Source organism: Macaca nemestrina, chromosome 2, assembly GCF_043159975.1.
Source record: "Macaca nemestrina isolate mMacNem1 chromosome 2, mMacNem.hap1, whole genome shotgun sequence".
NCBI lineage: Eukaryota > Metazoa > Chordata > Mammalia > Primates > Cercopithecidae > Macaca > Macaca nemestrina.
Window position 1 is genome coordinate 38,537,295 of NC_092126.1, and position 19,626 is coordinate 38,556,920.

Here is a 19,626-nt window from a genome sequence, read left to right on the forward strand (position 1 = left end):
TTTCTGAGGACTCTGTTCTGTTCCATTGGTCTATATCTCTGTTTTGGTACCAGTACCATGCTGTTTTGGTTACTGTAGCCTTGTAGTATAGTTTGAAGTCAGGTAGCGTGATGCCTCCAGCTTTGTTCTTTTGACTTAGGATTGTCTTGGAGATGCGGGCTCTTTTTTGGTTCCATATGAACTTTAAAGCAGTTTTTTCCAATTCTGTGAAGAAACTCATTGGTAGCTTGATGGGGATGGCATTGAATCTATAAATTACCTTGGGCTGTATGGCTATTTTCACGATATTGATTCTTCCTATCCATGAGCATGGTATGTTCTTCCATTTGTTTGTGTCCTCTTTTATTTCACTGAGCAGTGGTTTGTAGTTCTCCTTGAAGAGGTCCTTTACATCCCTTGTAAGTTGGATTCCTAGGTATTTTATTCTCTTTGAAGCAATTGTGAATGGAAGTTCATTCCTGATTTGGCTCTCTGTTTGTCTGTTACTGGTGTATAAGAATGCTTGTGATTTTTGCACATTAATTTTGTATCCTGAGACTTTGCTGAAGTTGCTTATCAACTTAAGGAGATTTGGGGCTGAGACAATGGGGTTTTCTAAATATACAATCATGTCATCTGCAAACAGGGACAGTTTGACTTCTTCTTTTCCTAACTGAATACCCTTGATTTCTTTCTCTTGCCTAATTGCCCTAGCCAGAACTTCCAACACTATGTTGAATAGGAGTGGTGAGAGAGGGCATCCCTGTCTTGTGCCAGTTTTCAAAGGGAATTTTTCCAGTTTTTGCCCATTCAGTATGATATTGGCTGTGGGTTTGTCATAAATAGCTGTTATTATTTTGAGGTACGTTCCATCAATACCGAATTTATTGAGCGTTTTTAGCATGAAGGGCTGTTGAATTTTGTCAAAAGCCTTTTCTGCATCTATTGAGATAATCATGTGGTTCTTGTCTTTGGTTCTGTTTATATGCTGGATTATGTTTATTGATTTGCGAATGTTGAACCAGCCTTGCATCCCAGGGATGAAGCCCACTTGATCATGGTGGATAAGCTTTTTGATGTGTTGCTGAATCCGGTTTGCCAGTATTTTATTGAGGATTTTTGCATCGATGTTCATCAGGGATATTGGTCTAAAATTCTCTTTTTTTGTTGTGTCTCTGCCAGGCTTTGGTATCAGGATGATGTTGGCCTCATAAAATGAGTTAGGGAGGATTCCCTCTTTTTCTATTGATTGGAATAGTTTCAGAAGGAATGGTACCAACTCCTCCTTGTACCTCTGGTAGAATTCAGCTGTGAATCCATCTGGTCCTGGACTTTTTTTGGTTGGTAGGCTATTAATTATTGCCTCAATTTCAGAGCCTGCTATTGGTCTATTCAGGGATTCAACTTCTTCCTGGTTTAGTCTTGGAAGAGTGTAAGTGTCCAGGAAATTATCCATTTCTTCTAGATTTTCCAGTTTATTTGCATAGAGGTGTTTGTAGTATTCTCTGATGGTAGTTTGTATTTCTGTGGGGTCGGTGGTGATATCCCCTTTATCATTTTTAATTGCGTCGATTTGATTCTTCTCTCTTTTCTTCTTTATTAGTCTTGCTAGTGGTCTGTCAATTTTGTTGATCTTTTCAAAAAACCAACTCCTGGATTCATTGATTTTTTGGAGAGTTTTTTGTGTCTCTATCTCCTTCAGTTCTGCTCTGATCTTAGTTATTTCTAGCCTTCTGCTAGCTTTCGAATGTGTTTGCTCTTGCTTCTCTAGTTCTTTTAATTGTGATGTTAGAGTGTCAATTTTAGATCTTTCCTGCTTTCTCTTGTGGGCATTTAATGCTATAAATTTCCCTCTACACACTGCTTTAAATGTGTCCCAGAGATTCTGGTATGTTGTGTCTTTGTTCTCATTGGTTTCAAAGAACATCTTTATTTCTGCCTTCATTTCGTTATGTACCCAGTAGTCATTCAGGAGCAGGTTGTTCAGTTTCCATGTAGTTGAGCGGTTTTGATTGAGTTTCTTAGTCCTGAGTTCTAGTTTGATTGCACTGTGGTCTGAGAGGCAGTTTGTTATAATTTCTGTTCTTGTACATTTGCTGAGGAGTGCTTTACTTCCAATTACGTGGTCGATTTTGGAGTAAGTACGATGTGGTGCTGAGAAGAATGTATATTCTGTTGATTTGGGGTGGAGAGTTCTATAGATGTCTATTAGGTCTGCGGATGAGTTCAATTCCTGGATATCCTTGTTAACTTTCTGTCTCGTTGATCTGTCTAATGTTGACAGTGGAGTGTTGAAGTCTCCCATTATTATTGTATGGGAGTCTAAGTCTCTTTGTAAGTCTCTAAGGACTTGCTTTATGAATCTGGGTGCTCCTGTATTGGGTGCATATATATTTAGGATAGTTAGCTCTTCCTGTTGAATTGATCCCTTTACCATTATGTAATGGCCTTCTTTGTCTCTTTTGATCTTTGATGGTTTAAAGTCTGTTTTATCAGAGACTAGTATTGCAACCCCCGCTTTTTTTTGTTCTCCATTTGCTTGGTAAATCTTCCTCCATCCCTTTATTTTGAGCCTATGTATGTCTCTGCGTGTGAGATGGGTCTCCTGAATACAGCAGACTGATGGGTCTTGACTCTTTATCCAGTTTGCCAGTCTGTGTCTTTTAATTGGAGCATTTAGTCCATTTACATTTAAGGTTAAGATTGTTATGTGTGAACTTGATCCTGCCATTATGATATTAACTGGTTATTTTGCTCGTTAGTTGATGCAGTTTCTTCCTAGCCTCGATGGTCTTTACATTTTGGCATGTTTTTGCAATGGCTGGTACCGGTTGTTCCTTTCCATGTTTAGTGCTTCCTTCAGGGTCTCTTGTAAGGCAGGCCTAGTGGTGACAAAATCTCTAAGCATTTGCTTATCTGTAAAGGATTGTATTTCTCCTTCACTTATGAAACTTAGTTTGGCTGGATATGAAATTGTGGGTTTAAAATTCTTTTCTTTAAGAATGTTGAATATTGGCCCCCACTCTCTTCTGGCTTGGAGAGTTTCTGCCGAGAGATCTGCTGTTAGTCTGATGTGCTTCCCTTTGTGGGTAACCCGACCTTTCTCTCTGGCTGCCCTTAAGATTTTTTCCTTCATTTCAACTTTGGTGAATCTGGCAATTATGTGTCTTGGAGTTGCTCTTCTCGAGGAGTATCTTTGTGGCGTTCTCTGTATTTCCTGGATTTGAATGTTGGCCTGCCCTACTAGGTTGGGGAAGTTCTCCTGGATGATATCCTGAAGAGTGTTTTCCAACTTGGTTCCATTTTCCCCCTCACTTTCAGGCACCCCAATCAGACGTAGATTTGGTCTTTTTACATAATCCCATACTTCTTGCAGGCTTTGTTCATTTCTTTTTCTTCTTTTTTCTTTTGGTTTCTCTTCTCGCTTCATTTCATTCATTTGATCCTCAATCGCAGATACTCTTTCTTCCAGTTGATCGAGTCAGTTACTGAAGCTTGTGCATTTGTCACGTATTTCTCGTGTCATGGTTTTCATCTCTTTCATTTCGTTTATGACCTTCTCTGCATTAATTACTCTAGCCATCAATTCTTCCACTTTTTTTTCAAGATTTTTAGTTTCTTTGCGCTGGTTACGTAATTCCTCCTTTAGGTCTGAGAAATTTGATGGACTGAAGCCTTCTTCTCTCATCTCGTCAAAGTCATTCTCCCTCCAGCTTTGATCCATTGCTGGCGATGAGCTGCGCTCCTTTGCCGGGGGAGATGCGCTCTTATTTTTTGAATTTCCAGCTTTTCTGCCCTGCTTTTTCCCCCATCTTTGTGGTTTTATCTGCCTCTGGTCTTTGATGATGGTGATGTACTGATGGGGTTTTGGTGTAGGTGTCCTTCCTGTTTGATAGTTTTCCTTCTAACAGTCAGGACCCTCAGCTGTAGGTCTGTTGGAGATTGCTTGAGGTCCACTCCAGACCCTGTTTGCCTGGGTATCAGCAGCAGAGGCTGCAGAAGATAGAATATTTCTGAACAGCGAGTGTACCTGTTTGATTCTTGCTTTGGAAGCTTCCTCTCAGGGGTGTACTCCACCCTGTGAGGTGTGGGGTGTCAGACTGCCCCTAGTGGGGGATGTCTCCCAGTTAGGCTACTCAGGGGTCAGGGACCCACTTGAGCAGGGAGTCTGTCCCTTCTCAGATCTCAACCTCCGTGTTGGGAGATCCACTGCTCTCTTCAAAGCTGTCAGACAGAGTCGTTTGCGTCTGCAGAGGTTTCGGCTGTGTTTGTTATTGCCCTGTCCCCAGAGGTGGAGTCTACAGAGACAGGCAGGTTTCCTTGAGCTGCTGTGAGCTCCACCCAGTTCGAGCTTCCCAGCAGCTTTGTTTACCTACTTAAGCCTCAGCAATGGCGGGCGCCCTTCCCCCAGCCTCGCTGCTGCCTTGCCGGTGGATCACAGACTGCTGTGCTAGCAATGAGGGAGGCTCCGTGGGTGTGGGACCCTCCCGGCCAGGTGTGGGATATGATCTCCTGGTGTGCCTGTTTGCTTAAAGCGCAGTATTGGGGTGGGAGTTACCCGATTTTCCAGGTGTTGTGTGTCTCAGTTCCCCTGGCTAGGAAAAGGGATTCCCTTCCCCCTTGCGCTTCCCAGGTGAGGCAGTGCCTCGCCCTGCTTCAGCTCTCGCTGGTCGGGCTGCAGCAGCTGACCAGCACCGATCGTCCGGCACTCCCCAGTGAGATGAACCCAGTACCTCAGGTGAAAATGCAGAAATCACCGGTCTTCTGTGTCGCTCGCGCTGGGAGTTGGAGACTGGAGCTGTTCCTATTCGGCCATCTTGCTCCGCCCCCTCATGCCTTATATTTAAAGTTATACATTTAGTTACATATGCTTGTAATTGGCAATTACTATTCCTATTCTTAAGCCTGTTCTAGAGAAAATAATTTCAGATTGGTGCACCAAATACAAATAGTAAGGTAAAGGTACTGTGTTGAATCTCCTGAAAGATAGCATAGGCCTAATCAAATTAAGAGACTTTAATTTCTAAAATGAATTGCCAAATGAAAGACCCCATGTGGTATTAAATAATTAGGAAGTGGTTTTCTTGAAAAATAATTCATTTTTACCTTTCTATATGATTGGTGTTGTGGACAACTGGATTTTTTTTTTTTTTTTTTTTTTTTTGGTAATTAATTGTACTCTTTAGGTAGTTAAAATTCTGAAAAAGAAAAATGTAAACACTTGAAAATGTGAAGAAAACATATGGGTGATTCTGTCCAATTGGGCTTTTCATTTATTGGTAATAAAAATCTACAATGTGTTACAAAGAAATCCTCTCAAAGAACAGTATGAAACCATTTCTCCTACCTTGACATTTAAAAATTAAACCCCCAAATTATCAAAATAAGCAGCTGATCTTTATAAGCTCAAAAATGTAAGTATCAGGTTATAGATGCAGTTTGTTATTTTGGATGCTATAATACAAACTAATTTTTAATCTACATTTCAGTATACACTTGGAGCTTATCTTCTCATCAACCTGATTTTCTTTACATGGCAAAATAGTTCATCTACTGTAATAGAAGTCAGAATTTGTCCTTAAATATTATCAGTATTATTAAAGATTATACCACATAAACTTTATAATACAATATTTAATGATATGCTGATTTAAGATAAAATATTTTTACCTGAAATTGCTTTATCATATGTCATAAAATTTTTAATGATTTAAAAAATTCCTAAGTAAGTTTGCAGTATTACTTTTAAAATATTTATTTGGCCGGGCATGGTGGCTCATGCCTGTAATCCCAACACTTTGGGAGGCTGAGTCAGGTGGATCACCTGAGGTCAGGAGTTCAAGACCAGCCTGGCCAACATGGTGAAACCCCATCTCTACTAAAAATACAAAAATTAGCCGGGTGTGATGGCACGCACCTGCAATCCCAGCTACTCAGGAGGCTGAGGTAGGAGAATCACTGGAACCCGGGAGGCGGAGGTTGCAGTGAACCGAGATCGCGCCACTGCACTCCAGTGACAGGAGACTCCATCTCAAAGAAAAAAAAAAAAAAAAAGATTTATTTGTCAAATAAAAGGTTGAGAAACATTGATCTGCATTAAAGGCCTGACCACTGAAATTGTACTGATTGATGTCCGATTGGATCTGGATCCAGATTGGCCAGCCTGGAAAAGACATACCATTATCAGAGTGTGAGAACACGATGTGTCATATGATGTGTCCCTTTGAAGTACATAGCATTGCTGCTTATTTTAAAAGGGTAACAAGTTTCCCCTCTATCAATCCATGTTGTTGCTTTGGTTGTAAAAGTGGGCACATGGGCACATATATTGCTCATCCTGCCATCATTATAATAAAAGATTAGAATGTCCAAAACACACTGGGCAGACAAAAAAAATATGGTCAGTATCCATTACATATGGTAAGGGTTTTTTGGCTGCAGATGAAATGAAGAGAGACACTAAGAGAGGGAAGGAGGTAGAGTATTATGATAGCAAGAGCTGAAAGAAAAATAGAGTATCAATGAAGATATATATTTGTATGTTGTAGAAATTGATTGGTTTTAAGGAATAAACATCCACTTAAGTAAATTCACTATAAGTAAAATATTGTTTATAGTTAAAATACACAGGGAACACGTTAGTTCATTCCAGTTTTATTAAGTACAGCCAGCCTTCATGGAAAATGAACATGCTTCTCTTTCTCTCTGTATTATATCTGCTCTGTTTTCTTAACACCAGTGTCTCCTGCCATGTTGCTCCTCATGAATGCCCCAAAACAGTGGCCTCAGGCACAAAATGATAGGACCTTTAAGACTCAGAGCTCTCAGCTAATTGACAGTGTTTCAGTGCTTCAATTCCAAGTCCCCAGGACAGAAAATATAATTGGTCTGCCTTGAGTTAGTGTCCCAACCAAATTTTCCAGAGATTGGAAAGCATGTGACAGATAGTTTCCCCATCTTGCCTGTGGACAAGGCGGGTCTCTAAAAAGTGGGTATAAGTCAAGAGGAAATGAATGAAATATCTTGTTCAGTACATAAGACAGAAGACTTGTTTGAAAAGAAGTTAATTGCTGCCCCAAGCCTTGGGGGATAAAAAAGCATAAAATGTGCACATACCCTTTCCAAAAAAAAAAAAAGTTGGTAAGTATATAATAGGAAAGGAAGGTTAAGTTAGTTTATAACATGAACTACTTTTGCCCTGGGCAGCTTTATTGCCCCAGTAAAATTTATAGATGATTCTCACCCAACAGGAACGAGGGCTTTTAGGAGGTGAGATGAAGTCGATGACTGGAACTTTAAGTATATAACCAAAAATTTCCATAAGATGGACTCGTATACATTGGTATAGACTATCTTGGGCCAAAATCTGTTTCCCCTTAAGAGCCAGTCACCATCATGATAAAGCCTGTTTAGGCTGATGCCAAATCAACCTGATGATTTCCATGAAGTTCCAGTCAGGTCAGCTAGCTTGGTAACCACTGATGTTCAGGTGTCTTAGTTTTCCCACACCCACGTAGTGGAGTTTGGTTTGTCTTGAGCCATTCCTACATAGCACAGGTGAGTAGTAGCAGGGCATTTACAAGGAGGAGCACCACCAGGTGTAGGTGTACTGAATGACAGTGGTAACATCAGAAGCTCTTAATGGTTTCCAGTCATCAGTACATGTATGTCACTTTGCCTAAAGGACCAAGGCCTGGTTGACAGAATGTTCTAAAATGTTTGGATAACCAGATGCCTATACAGGAATGTGTTCTCTGGGGATTTGGACATAGGCTCTTTAAGTTTGTTGATCATGGTGATGTGGGTCCACCTTACTGGTGAGCCAGACGACTATTCAATAAGTAGACTTGTGTGAAGTAACTTGCTTAGCTGTAGTAGATTCATAATTGAGCATCTTGTTGGCAGTCTTTCTCGGTTTGTATGTTGGGGAGTTGTGCTGGGTCTTGGAGCTGTAGCGGATTGTCTTCTGTACTTTGCCTGTCAGTATTAGAGGATTTGGGATGGGGGCCAGGGTTGCTGGTCTTAGGTTCAAAGCAAATGCTATGTTTTTTCATCAGGTAAAATGCCAAATGAAGCGCTGAGCAACTCTCAGAAATGGCCAGGAAGGCCACTTTATCCTAGATGGAGCCAGTTAGCCCTTCCTTAAAACTGATTACAAAAAGTGACCTTTTTTTCTAGTCTAGATCTTGACCAAGGAAACAGAAATGGTGGTATATTTGCCTTCCTCCTTTCTTCCTTCTCTTCCTTCATTGAGTGCTTATATATGCTAGGCACTGTTTTAGTGTTAGGATGCAGTGGTGACCACAGCAAACAACATCCTTGCCTTTGGAGTGTACATTCTATTGCAGGGATAAAGACAGTAAACGTGTAAACAGTAAGTAAATCCAAAAAACTCATAAGTTTTATAAAGACATTAAACTACATAATAGGGCAGAGAGTAATGAGAAGGGGCCGGGGTCAAGGGAGAGGAAGAGGCCATTTGAAGAACTGAAAGAAGGCCAAGGGAGAATTGTACAAGATGAGGTCAGGGAGGTGGTTAGCAGACTGAGCTATTACAGGCCATGGGAGAGGAGTTTAGACTTTGTTCAAAATCCTTTTAAACGGGAAAGCAGTTCACTGTGATTTGTATTACTCTGGTTGTGCTGCTTGAAGAATGACTGGAGTTTGAAGAGGCAAGAGTGGAAGCAGGGACACCAGTTACAAGTCCATGACAGTACTTCAGGTGAGAGAGGATGATGGTTGGGATCATGATTCCCACAGTGGAAATTAGAAGTGGTCAAAATTAAAAGATATTTTTGAGATAGGGTTGACAGGTCTTACTGAATGAGTTTATATCCTGAGTCTGGGCTGCAAATATGGCAGTTGGCCATTCCACTTTTATGAACTTGCAAACAAGTTCACAGCAAGACACCTGTAAAAAGTTCTATTTGGCAATAATGTATTCCAGTTGTGCATCTACTGGGTCATCGGGTTCTTTGTCTGTATAATGGGTAATTAATAACAAATTCTTGTTGGGCCTCATCTGCAAAATACAGGGATTCCTGCAGTCCCACATGTAGGATGTCAGCTGAATGAAGAACTTTGAAAGTGTCTCAGGTTCTCATTATACCCTTCAGGGCACTTGAGGCTGAATGGCGGTCAAAGGTTGGTGAAGCAGGGTAGGTTCCTGTCCTGACCCTAGAGTTGGACCTGTCAACTCAGCCTGACATACCACATATATGACCAGGAAATAAAAAGCAAATAATGAACAACCTTGCTGGCTCTCTTATAGCGGATGACTCTATTCTCAACCCTCCCACTCTCAAATTCCTGACTCTGTGGTCAACCTCTGTACCCTTTCTGGTCTTTGGGTTTGGACTCCCCTTTGGATTCTTGAAATTGAATCTTGCTCTTAGTTCTGCTTTCCCATCTGATCTCAGTATCATCTTCCCCAACTCCAGCCACCCCTGCAACGCATACATACACGCACCCCTTTCATAATATTGAATGAAAAATGTCCTGCTGAAATTGCGACCACAGAACTCCACTAGAGGTGGTAATTCAGACTTGTGTCCTATGGGTGGTTTTGCTTAATTACATGGTACTATCGAGCCCACAGGATCATAACTTTTTACCTGCGTTTGTCTTATAGATGGATGCGTACCTCATGCACTCTTCCAATTGGCAAGCTCAGTGCAAAAATGAACTAATAACGTTAGATGTGATAAGATTTTATAGTCTTGGTTGGTTAAATACAGGGCATCAGTGGGGTCAAGAAATAAGATACCAAAGCCATATCCAGGGCAGGAGCTAAGCAATGGGTTCTGTCAAGGGACACGTGAGGACTGTGAAGGCTCAGCTCAAAGTAATCTGCATTTTCTTCTTACAGATATTTCCACTGGGCTTTTGTCCCATTTCTCTATCCCAGTTTAGTTTTGGGGTGTGCTTCACAGAATCTGACCATTTATCCATTAAGAAAATATTATTGAATTTATATTTTATGCTGTGTCCTGGCTATATGTTGGGGATATGAGGATGAGTAAATTGTGATGGTTTTCTGACTCATCTGTGTCTGCTTCCCTGATTCATCACACTGCCACCTGAATCCCATCATCCCCCTTCCTGAAAAACTAAAACTAAAGTGTTATAAATGCTTAGTACTAAAAAGACAAGACTTTGCAAATAAATGGAAATTATTTCAAAAAGTTTCTTCTCTTCAGAGCATTTTTGCTTTTCTATTTATGTGTTTCCTCTAAATCAAATCCTATGTTTTACTCTTCTGTTAAGTTTCTTTCAATTGCTTTGTCTTGCCCTGATATTTGTGTTCTTCCACATTTAGAGCCTTCTGCATCTTCTGTTTGCCTCTTGTTGATTTAATCTCACAGGTCATTTTTTTTTTAAGTCAAGTTTTATGCTTAGCCTTATGGCATGTTTTGTATGTAATTCTATTTCTGGATATGATGCCATTTGTGAACATGCTTTTAATTATGTCCAGTCAGTTATATTGTTGAACAAGCTCATTGTTTTAATTACACTTACAAAGTCTGACAATATACTTATAGCCTGAAGTTCAGAGAGAGGTGGCACTTAACATTATTCATTGGTTTTTAAGAGTCACCTGTAAATTTTACACAATTAACTTTATCTGTTATGACTTTCTTTTTATAGCTATTTTATGTGTCACAGTTTATTAGTTTTCAAACTTTTTGAAAAACAAAATTGGAGTTTAACAGAAATCTACCTTTTTGTTCATCCTATCCAGGTTACTATAACAACTTCAGTATTCTATAGATTTTCCCTCCCTCCTTCCCCTTCTAACTACCCTTCCTTTCCCTTCCTTCTCTTTCCTCCTTTTCTTTCCTATTTTGAGAGTTCCTTCCCTAGGAGTTGAGAAATCTGGAATTGTAGCAGGGATTTAGGGACTGACTACCCCAGATCCTTTAGCCTTAATATAGACATAGTATAGGATGTAGTATAGGACAAAAGAGCTTTGATCTTACAGAAACCTGGACCCAAATCACAGTTCTACTTTCTGAGTATGTAACATGAGTGAATTTTTTTTAATTTCTGTAAGCCTCAGTTTCCTCATCTGTGAAATAGAGATGACACTTCATTGTTGACGTAAGAATTAAATTAGATGATGCATTTAAATACTCAGCACAATTCTAGTAATATGGTTTGGCTTTGTGTCCCAACCATATCTCACCTCGAATTGTAATCCCCAAGTGTTGAGGGAGGTACCTGCTGGGAGGCAATTGGATCATGGGGGCAGTTTCCCCCATGCTGTTCTCATGATAGTGTGTCCTCATGAGATCTGATGGTTTTATAACGGGCTCTTCCCACTTTTCTTCTTCTGTCTCATGCTGCTGTGTAAGTAAGATGTGCCTGTTTCCCCTTCCACCATGATTGTAAGTTTCCTGAGGCCTTCCCAACCATGCAGAACTGTGAGTCAGTTAAACCTCTGTGTTAGTCCATTTTCACGCTGCTGATAAAAACATATCCAAGACTGGGCAATTTACAAAAGAAAGAGGTTTAATTGGACTTACAGTTCCACATGGCTGGGGAGGCCTCACAATCATGGCAGAAGGCAAGGAGGAGCAAGTCACATCTTACGTGGATGGTGGCAGGCAAAAAGAGAGTTTGTGCAGAGAAACTCACATTTTTAAAACCATCAGATCTCATGAGACCCATTCACTGTCACGAGAACAGGACGGGAAGGACCTGCCCCCATGATTCAATCATCTTCCACTATCTCCCTCCCACAACATGTGGGAATTGTGGGAGCTACAAGATGAGATGTGGCTGGGGACACAAAGCCAAACCATATCAACCTCTTTGCTTTATAAATTACCCAATCTCAGGTATTTCTTTATAGCAGTGTGAAAATGGGCTAATACACCTAGCATATATAAGTACTTTAAAATGATGATGTAATAATATTAATCTTCTCTTTGAGAGCCCAGTACAAGAAGGGTCAGCATAGCAGCACACCTCTGTCTCTAAGCCAGTCCTTCTGACTTTGTCTCTCTCTGTCTCTCTCTCCCTCCCTCTCTCTGTCTCTCCCTCTCCCTCTCTTTTCCTCCTTCCCTCCCTCTCTCTCACACACACACATACTCTTCCCTACCTAAGGAATACAAGCCCAAGATCAGAGAATACATGCCAGGTTCCCTACTCCTTGCTGTTTATCTGTTGATGAAGGTAGCATGAATTTCTGCAGAGTAGTCTTACACCTAATGTATACCCCTTCCTTTGACCCTGCCAGTGGAGGCATACAGACGGATTGTCTTACTTGGAACTCACCAGTAAACTTTTTGGTAAATGATGCGTCTCCAGATGTGTGGTTATTAAGATGTACTCTTAGATGTTCTAAAGGCTTAGGATGTGATCGTGGGATAAAGTGACTGAGACAGGGTAGAGAACAAGATCAGCATTATTATTGTTGTGGGGAAAAAGGTCAAGAAACTAAGAGGACAGAATATCACATGAATTATTTGTTTGGATGCTAAAATCAATAAGACTTATGACAGAAATAGTGTTGGAGTGACAGCCAGGAACTGAAATCAAGGAATGAAAGGGAGTGACCTTGGGGAGCCATAAATGACTGCAATAAGGAAGGATAGTAGGCAGTAGAGTCTCATGGTATGTGACTGAGAGCAGAGGATTTTTGGGGAGCATAAAAGGAGAATGATCTGGAAGCAGCGGTGAGGAACAGGAAGGGCAGTTACCAGGTCTCATGTTCTGAGGCATATGGAAGAGAAAAAGAGTCATGATCTGAAAGGGATACAGGGAAAGCAGCATTCTCAGGGGAGAGTTCAGTTTCTGTTTAAATATGAAGGTAAACGAAGTTGAAGAAAGTTGCAGAGATCAAGAATATGAGGATTTTGCTGATAAGCTGCTCATGACTCCTATGGGGCTCAGTGGAAGGGTTGAGTTTTCAGGAGGTAGAAGGCGTAGAGGCTTAGATTTTCATCATCAGTCACTGTCATCTCTCTCTTGCGTACATCCTCAATTCATTTGACCCCTTTCACTTCAGCAACCTTGCCTGGCTAACCCACAGAGCCAGTTAAATCCAATTCTTTGCCTATTCTATGCCTGTAAAACCATGCTGCTGAACTTGCCTTATATTATCATATCCTCAAGTGGACCGTTAATGTTGCCTGGCTATTATACTAGATTTCTCCAGCCATTTTCTCTCCTCTTTGATGACTGTTTCTTCAGTCTCCTTCGTGTTGGATATCTCCTCCACACTCTTCACTCTCAACTGATGGCCTTGCTTCCTATTTCACTAAGAAACTGAGTCAGGAAAGAGCTTTATCATCACAGCTACCCACTACCCACAGTAGTATCCATATGCTCTGCTTTCTTTCCTGTTAGTGTGGAAGAACTACCCTAAGTGCTTTGTGATTCTTTCTCTTGTGTCAGCAGCTTTCCTTTCTACTGAACCATTCTCCTGTTTATGAACATATGCTTTTATTTCTTCCATGTTAAAAATAATCCTTCTTGACTCCACTTTCCCCTCTAACTTTTGCCTTTATTTAACGTAAACATTGTAGTAAAAAAGAATTATCTATGTTCTGTTGCTTATTTTTCACTTCCTTTTCTTTTTTTAACTAAAGCCAGTTAGACTTCTTCCCCCTTAATTCCAATAAAACTGCTCTTTTTGGTTATCAGTGATGTCCACATCTGTCGTTTCTCAACACCTATATGACTTAGCATTCAGGAACAGAGTTGATAGCTCACTTTCTCCTCCTTGAAACACCTTCAGTTGGCTTCTGAGGTACTTGTCAAGAACTATGAAGGATCTAAGAGTTTACTGTATTTGTATGCTAACAAGTTAGTATGCCACTGTTTCATGTATAATGATAGAAGACACAAGACTTCTGGATCGGAGACAGAAGACAGTTTATTACTCACAGCAGTAACATAACCGGAGTATCAGTATTTTTGTGCTGGTTTCCTGATCTGCAGTTCTCCAAGGGCAGTATGAAAAGGCCAGATGACACCTGCACACACAGTAAGGCTGTGTTATTGGAAAGGAAACTTGATCTTAGGTGGAACCCAAGTATTTTATAATGGGCCATAAGCATGCCTGCTCTTTGTTCCAGAGGGAAACATTATCTTTATTATGCTGAACAGTAACCTGTTGCTCTGGAGGGAGACACTACCAAGTCTTCCAAGGCTGTTCAGTATAAAAACATCCTTGAAAGTATAGTCTGGAACTGTCATGTGTCACATCACCGACTATCAAGATAGTGCCTCACTTACAATATTTGCAGACAGTTACAATATTGAGAGACCGATGGAGAATTGACTCACAGTAATTCTTCCCTCTCTGGCCATTTTTTATCATTCTCCTTTGCTGGTTCTTCTTCAATTCCCCCATACTCTAGATCTACACTGTCTAGTACTGTAGCCACTAGCTACATGTAATTTAAACTGTATTTCAAGTGCTCAATAGCCATATGTAGGAAGTGGCTGCTATTGCATGATACAGATATAAAAATATTTCATCATCACAGAAAGTTCTATTGGACAGTGCCACTCTGCATGTTTGAAGTGCCCCATGGCTCAGCCTTTGGATATCTCCTCTTTACTTTCTGTATTCCATCCCTTGGTGATCTCATCTAGTTTCATGACTTTAAAATATGACTCCCAAATTTGTATCCACCCGGATCTGTCTCCTAAACTCCAGGCTTAGTTCTCTAGCAGCCTTCTGGACACCAGTATCTGAACGTCTTAATAGGCATCTTAAAGTCAACATGTCCAAAACTGAACTACAGATCCTCCTTGCAACCACTACTTCCTCTCCCACAAACAAATCTTTTCTTTCTGCAGTCTTTCCAGTCTCAATTAATGTGAGTTCTCATCTTCAGTTGTTCAAGGATTAAAAAAAAAAAAAAGAAAACAAAAAAAACAGTTTTTTTAAACTCTTAGATTTATTATTGACCTCCCTCTTTTCTATAAAACCCACTCGTGTATCCTGTTGGCTCTACTTTCCAAATATATCCAGAATCTGACCACTTTTCACCCTGCTCCTGCTACCACCTAGTCCAAGCCAGCATCATCTTTTGCCTGGATTGTTCTAATAGCCCTCCTTCTGGTCTCCCTCTTCTACTCTTGTCCCCTGTAGTCTGTTCTCATCCTAACAGCCAGATGATTTTGTGAAGAACATCAGGTCATGTCATTTCTCTGCTTAAAACTCCTGAGTAGCTTTCCATCTCACTTAGGTAAGAGCAAAGTCTAGTCATACGGCATTCTCACTCTTGCTAAAACATTCAAGCCATGCTGCCACCTCAGAGCCTTTATATCTAGTGTTCCTTTTGCTTCCTTTTCCCCTAACCCACTGAAGACACCAGGCCAGTTGTCTTATAGAATGAACCATATCATGAATTTCTCTGCTTCCTCATGGTATTAACTTATTTCTCTGTAGCCTGTATTTTCTGGAATTGAACATTAGATCTAAAGGATTGATTAATTAAATATTTTTGGTGAGGAAATTCCATCAGTGTTGCTGCAGTCTTCACACAATCATTTTGGGAGGCACATATTAAGTGATTGTCCCACCATTAGTGATGCCAGATTTGTCTGACGTGTTAAGGTGGGAATGTTCAGGTCTTTCCATTATATATTTACGTTTTTCCCTTTGTGGTTAACAGATAAGCTGAAGGGTGAATGTTATTTTTCTTTTAACGCTGTTATTTTAAGAACACTTTTTAGCTATAGAACTGCTTTTTCAAATAAAACCTTTTTTGGAGATCCAGTATCTAAAACAGATAAAAGTAGAGCTGTTTTGTTGCAGTAGAAAATGCAGCTTCCAAGGGGACTTTGACAAGCACAGTTTTTAACCCACAGAGCCCACCCAAACACTTGAGAAAGTGGAGACCCAGAGGACACATGAAGTCTTAAAGCCACCTAGCATCTCATGAGAAAGGCTCAGTACACCTTCTATTAGAGCATAGTTTGGGAGCTCTGCCACTTCCTTGGAAAGCTGTGGTTGTGAATGATCATTAGAATGAGACTTGGTTTTTCCCTGGCAGTCCACCCACCGTTTTTAGTTGTCTCAGTGCTTTCTTGACATTCTATCTATCTGTTCTGCAGATGTGAAGATTTGAAATTACTTCATTTATAGTGTGTGTTGGGTTGCAGTCCCTTTTTGTTTCCCTTTTGGAAATAATTCTTCATCCACAAAGAATTCCAGATTCAGACATTATTCATCTATGTCTGGAACACAAAAATCTCCTGAGCTTCCATATGTCTTACCTTTTTTCTACCTTTAAAATAGTCAGAATGCTGCCACAGCTGAAGTCAGTTTTCTCATTTGCTTGTTGCTTGCTTCCTTTCTGTACCTTTCTTCCATACATCCTAACATGCCTTACTAGAGAGTTAAATGAGTAAATTTACTGTGCCCATACAATGTCTGTAAGGTGTATACTGTAGATTTTTATTTTCAGGCAAAGGAGTGTCTTTATATTAAGTGGGAAAAAACAGGCAATAAACTATAATTTAATCTCACTTTTGTTTAAAAAGTTATATGCACAAAAATCTTCATGACTACTTATGTGTATTATGTATATTTAAAGCCGAAAAGGATATTTACAAAAATGTTCACATTGATACTACCTCTAGCTGTGATCTTTGCTTTTCTCTTTGTAATTTCTCTGGTGTCACTCTCACTTTTGTTTGCAGTGTGTCTAATTTCTGCAGTCATTGCTTTTATAAAGATTAGAACTATTGTTTAAAAAGATAAAAACAGTAACTTTGGTTTGTCAGATCCAAACTGCCTTGAAGGTAGGTCCAGGCTCCACCCTAGCTTACTGCCATCCATACCATTCCTTGGGATTCTTGTCCCAAATGAGCAGCTTTTCCCTGATACCATTATTCTATTTCTTTTACAATAGGTTCTTGGCCATCATCTAGAATCCACTAGGCTCTGAAGACCCTCTCTGCTCACTTGTATCAAAATGAACTTGTCAGGGAAGGGAAGGAGGATGTAAAAATGACGTTCTAAAAGGAATTGTCACTAGAATGTGTGCTCCATCAGGACCCAGGAGGAACTCAATAAATACCTCTTAAATGAATTGACTTATTATTTTTTGTCTCATTTATTTTATCTCACAAATTCCTACAAGCAAGCCTTGTTTGTTTTCTGTAGTGCCCTGAACATTTGGAGCACTTATAAATTAATGAATAAAGTCCTTTTAAAATTATATCCATACTCAATAAAAGTAAATTTCAGATTTCTTGTTATCTTTAACCAGAATTCGTGCTTGTACAGGAAATTAGAAAGGGACAGGACTTAAAGATAAAAGTGTTATGTTCAGATCCTGCTCATAGTTTTGTGATCATGATTAGTCAACTTAAGCCCCTGAGCTACCTTCATTTATAGCCTCACTGATTCTCTTCCAGACTCTTCTGAGGCCTTCTGCCTGGCCTACCTAGCTTCATCTTGTGTCCTCAAGTCTGCCCTCCACAATGCTACAAAGAGTAATATCCCACAGTGCACATTTGATCTTGTCTCCTCCCCTAACCACAATTTGTAACCTCTCAGGGGCTTTCTAGTGCTGTGTTGCCTTTGCCCCCACTCCTTCAGCTTTGGCTCCTGGAAGCCTGTCTTCAAACTTGACACTCAGATAATACCAAGTTCCTGCTAGCTCCCACACATCCCATGCTGCTTTCTGCTTTGCTCCCTTTTCTCACAGGACATTTTCCCTTCAGCCAACTACACTACTCTGTTCCAGGACTGGGTTTGTCAGATCCCCTCTCTGGTGTGTCTTCTTTTACCTAAAGGTTATATATCCACTTTCCTGCCCACTCAGACTGTGAGCTGCTTGAGGCAAAACCATAGAGTTCATAGTTCTTTATGTTGAAGGGTACCTTGCCTGTAGTGGGACTCAAATGTTTATTAAACTGTGTTATAAAGTGCATGTGTTCTTCTAAATTGTCTAAATGATTTTTACCTATAGATCATTACCTGATTTTTATATGTTCTCCTCCAAAATAAGAAAAATACTTAGAAAAGGAAATTGTGTGAACTAAAGTAACTTATAATATAGCTAGACGGAGACAAAAACTATTGGTGATATTTTGGAGTATATAATAAAGAATTTTTTAAAATTAGAAAATGGTAAAAGTTTAACCCCAAATATTCCTTTTGGAGATAGTTCTCAGAGAAATCAGTAGCTTTGCAGATTACATGCATTAAAAATTAATAGCTTATTCATCATCCTTCCCGCATCAAATAATACAAAATAGTTCTCTGGTAAAATGTAGCCCTTTCCTAATTCAAACCAAGAAAAAACAAATTTTGCTTTTCTTGTGTTCCCTAGATCCCAGAGCCATCTTTCATCCTGTTTTTCCTGAAGAAAAGATGAAATCCCTGTGAGGGAAGTGACTTGACCAAGTTACCGAGCTAGTCAGCGCAGAAGTGAGACCAGGAGCTTCTGACTGCCCACCGGGTGCTTTTTCCCTTCAGCCACATTTCCTGTTTCTCCACTGCGGTAAAAATAAAAGTAAGTTTTTCCTAATTCCCATATGTGGTAAAAATAAAAGTAAGCGCTTCCTAGTTTCCATATGTTCAAATCAGGTCCACTGCTGAATGTTTTTATATTACCCTTAGCCTCATTCAGACATTAGCCCTAAACCTAAAGCATTAATTGTTCTTTTATACCCATGTAAACAGTTTCTTTGAGCATCAGAAAATCTTTTCTATAAGAGATGTTTTATTTTCTCAACTATATTAATTTTATTTATTGTATTTTTTAAATTTCTCAACTATGTTTGAAGTGGACACAATAAAATATTCCAGGTCTCCTTTTTTATTCCACAAATAGGCCTTACTATATACTTTTGGTATTCTTTTAAACTGTTCTTTGGAAGCAGTTTCCACACTGAGTCATCCACCCAAGATTGCCTATGTTTTCCAGGCAAAGTAATAGTTTTATTATTTCTAAATGACTCATTACTTCTGAATCATTACACCTTGTGTACTCTGTTAAATAAAAAGTTTTCAAGACAGTTTTCTACAGTTTTTTTCTACTCTTAGTCTTCAAGTGATCTACCTAGGTGACATGGACATTCAGTCAACTCTGTCTTTTCTTTATGATTGATGTAGATCATTTCTTCTTGAACCCTTTCATCAGCTGAGATAAGCAGTGGAATTTCTTTACCTCATACTCTGCTCCAGATGTTTCCTGAAGTGGAACAAATAAATAGCAACATAGTATGTGTAACACCATTCATTAATTTACATCATTACATTAATGTTTAAGAATATATTAACTTCCCAAATTCTCCATGAAATCAGAGAGAGACACCCCAAAAAATGTAACTCTAATGTTTGCAGGGAGATGAATTCAGCTTCAGGCATGGATTTCAATACACATTCAGGAGAAAATATTCCCCATGTAGTTAAATATACTTGGCAGTGAAGAGACCAGAGTTAAAGATAAATATTTGAGAGGAAGCGTCAGATAAAGATTTTAAAGCCACAAAAGTAGACAAGATTTGAGCATACAAAGGACAAAACTCTGAGGAAGGCTGGCACATAGGGGACAAGAAGAGAGATGCAAGGAAGGAGACAGTGAATTTTCAAAGGGCAGGTGGAGAACCAGCCAAATATGTCCCAGGAGTCAAGCGAGGAAAGTGTTTCATTCTTTTCAACTATAAAAC

The 19,626-nt window shown here is 39.7% G+C and overlaps 1 protein-coding gene across 2 annotated transcripts in view; it reads left to right on the forward strand.

Annotated features, from left to right (window-relative positions):
• LOC105469910 (protein phosphatase 2 regulatory subunit B''alpha) overlaps positions 1-19,626 on the forward strand; it is a 194,122-nt gene that overhangs the window by 14,455 nt on the left and 160,041 nt on the right. For both annotated transcript variants that reach the window (XM_011721501.3, XM_071090952.1), the window contains exon 2: positions 18,285-18,467. The gene's annotated coding sequence lies outside the window, so the exon portion shown is untranslated. The remainder of the gene's footprint in view (positions 1-18,284; positions 18,468-19,626) is intronic.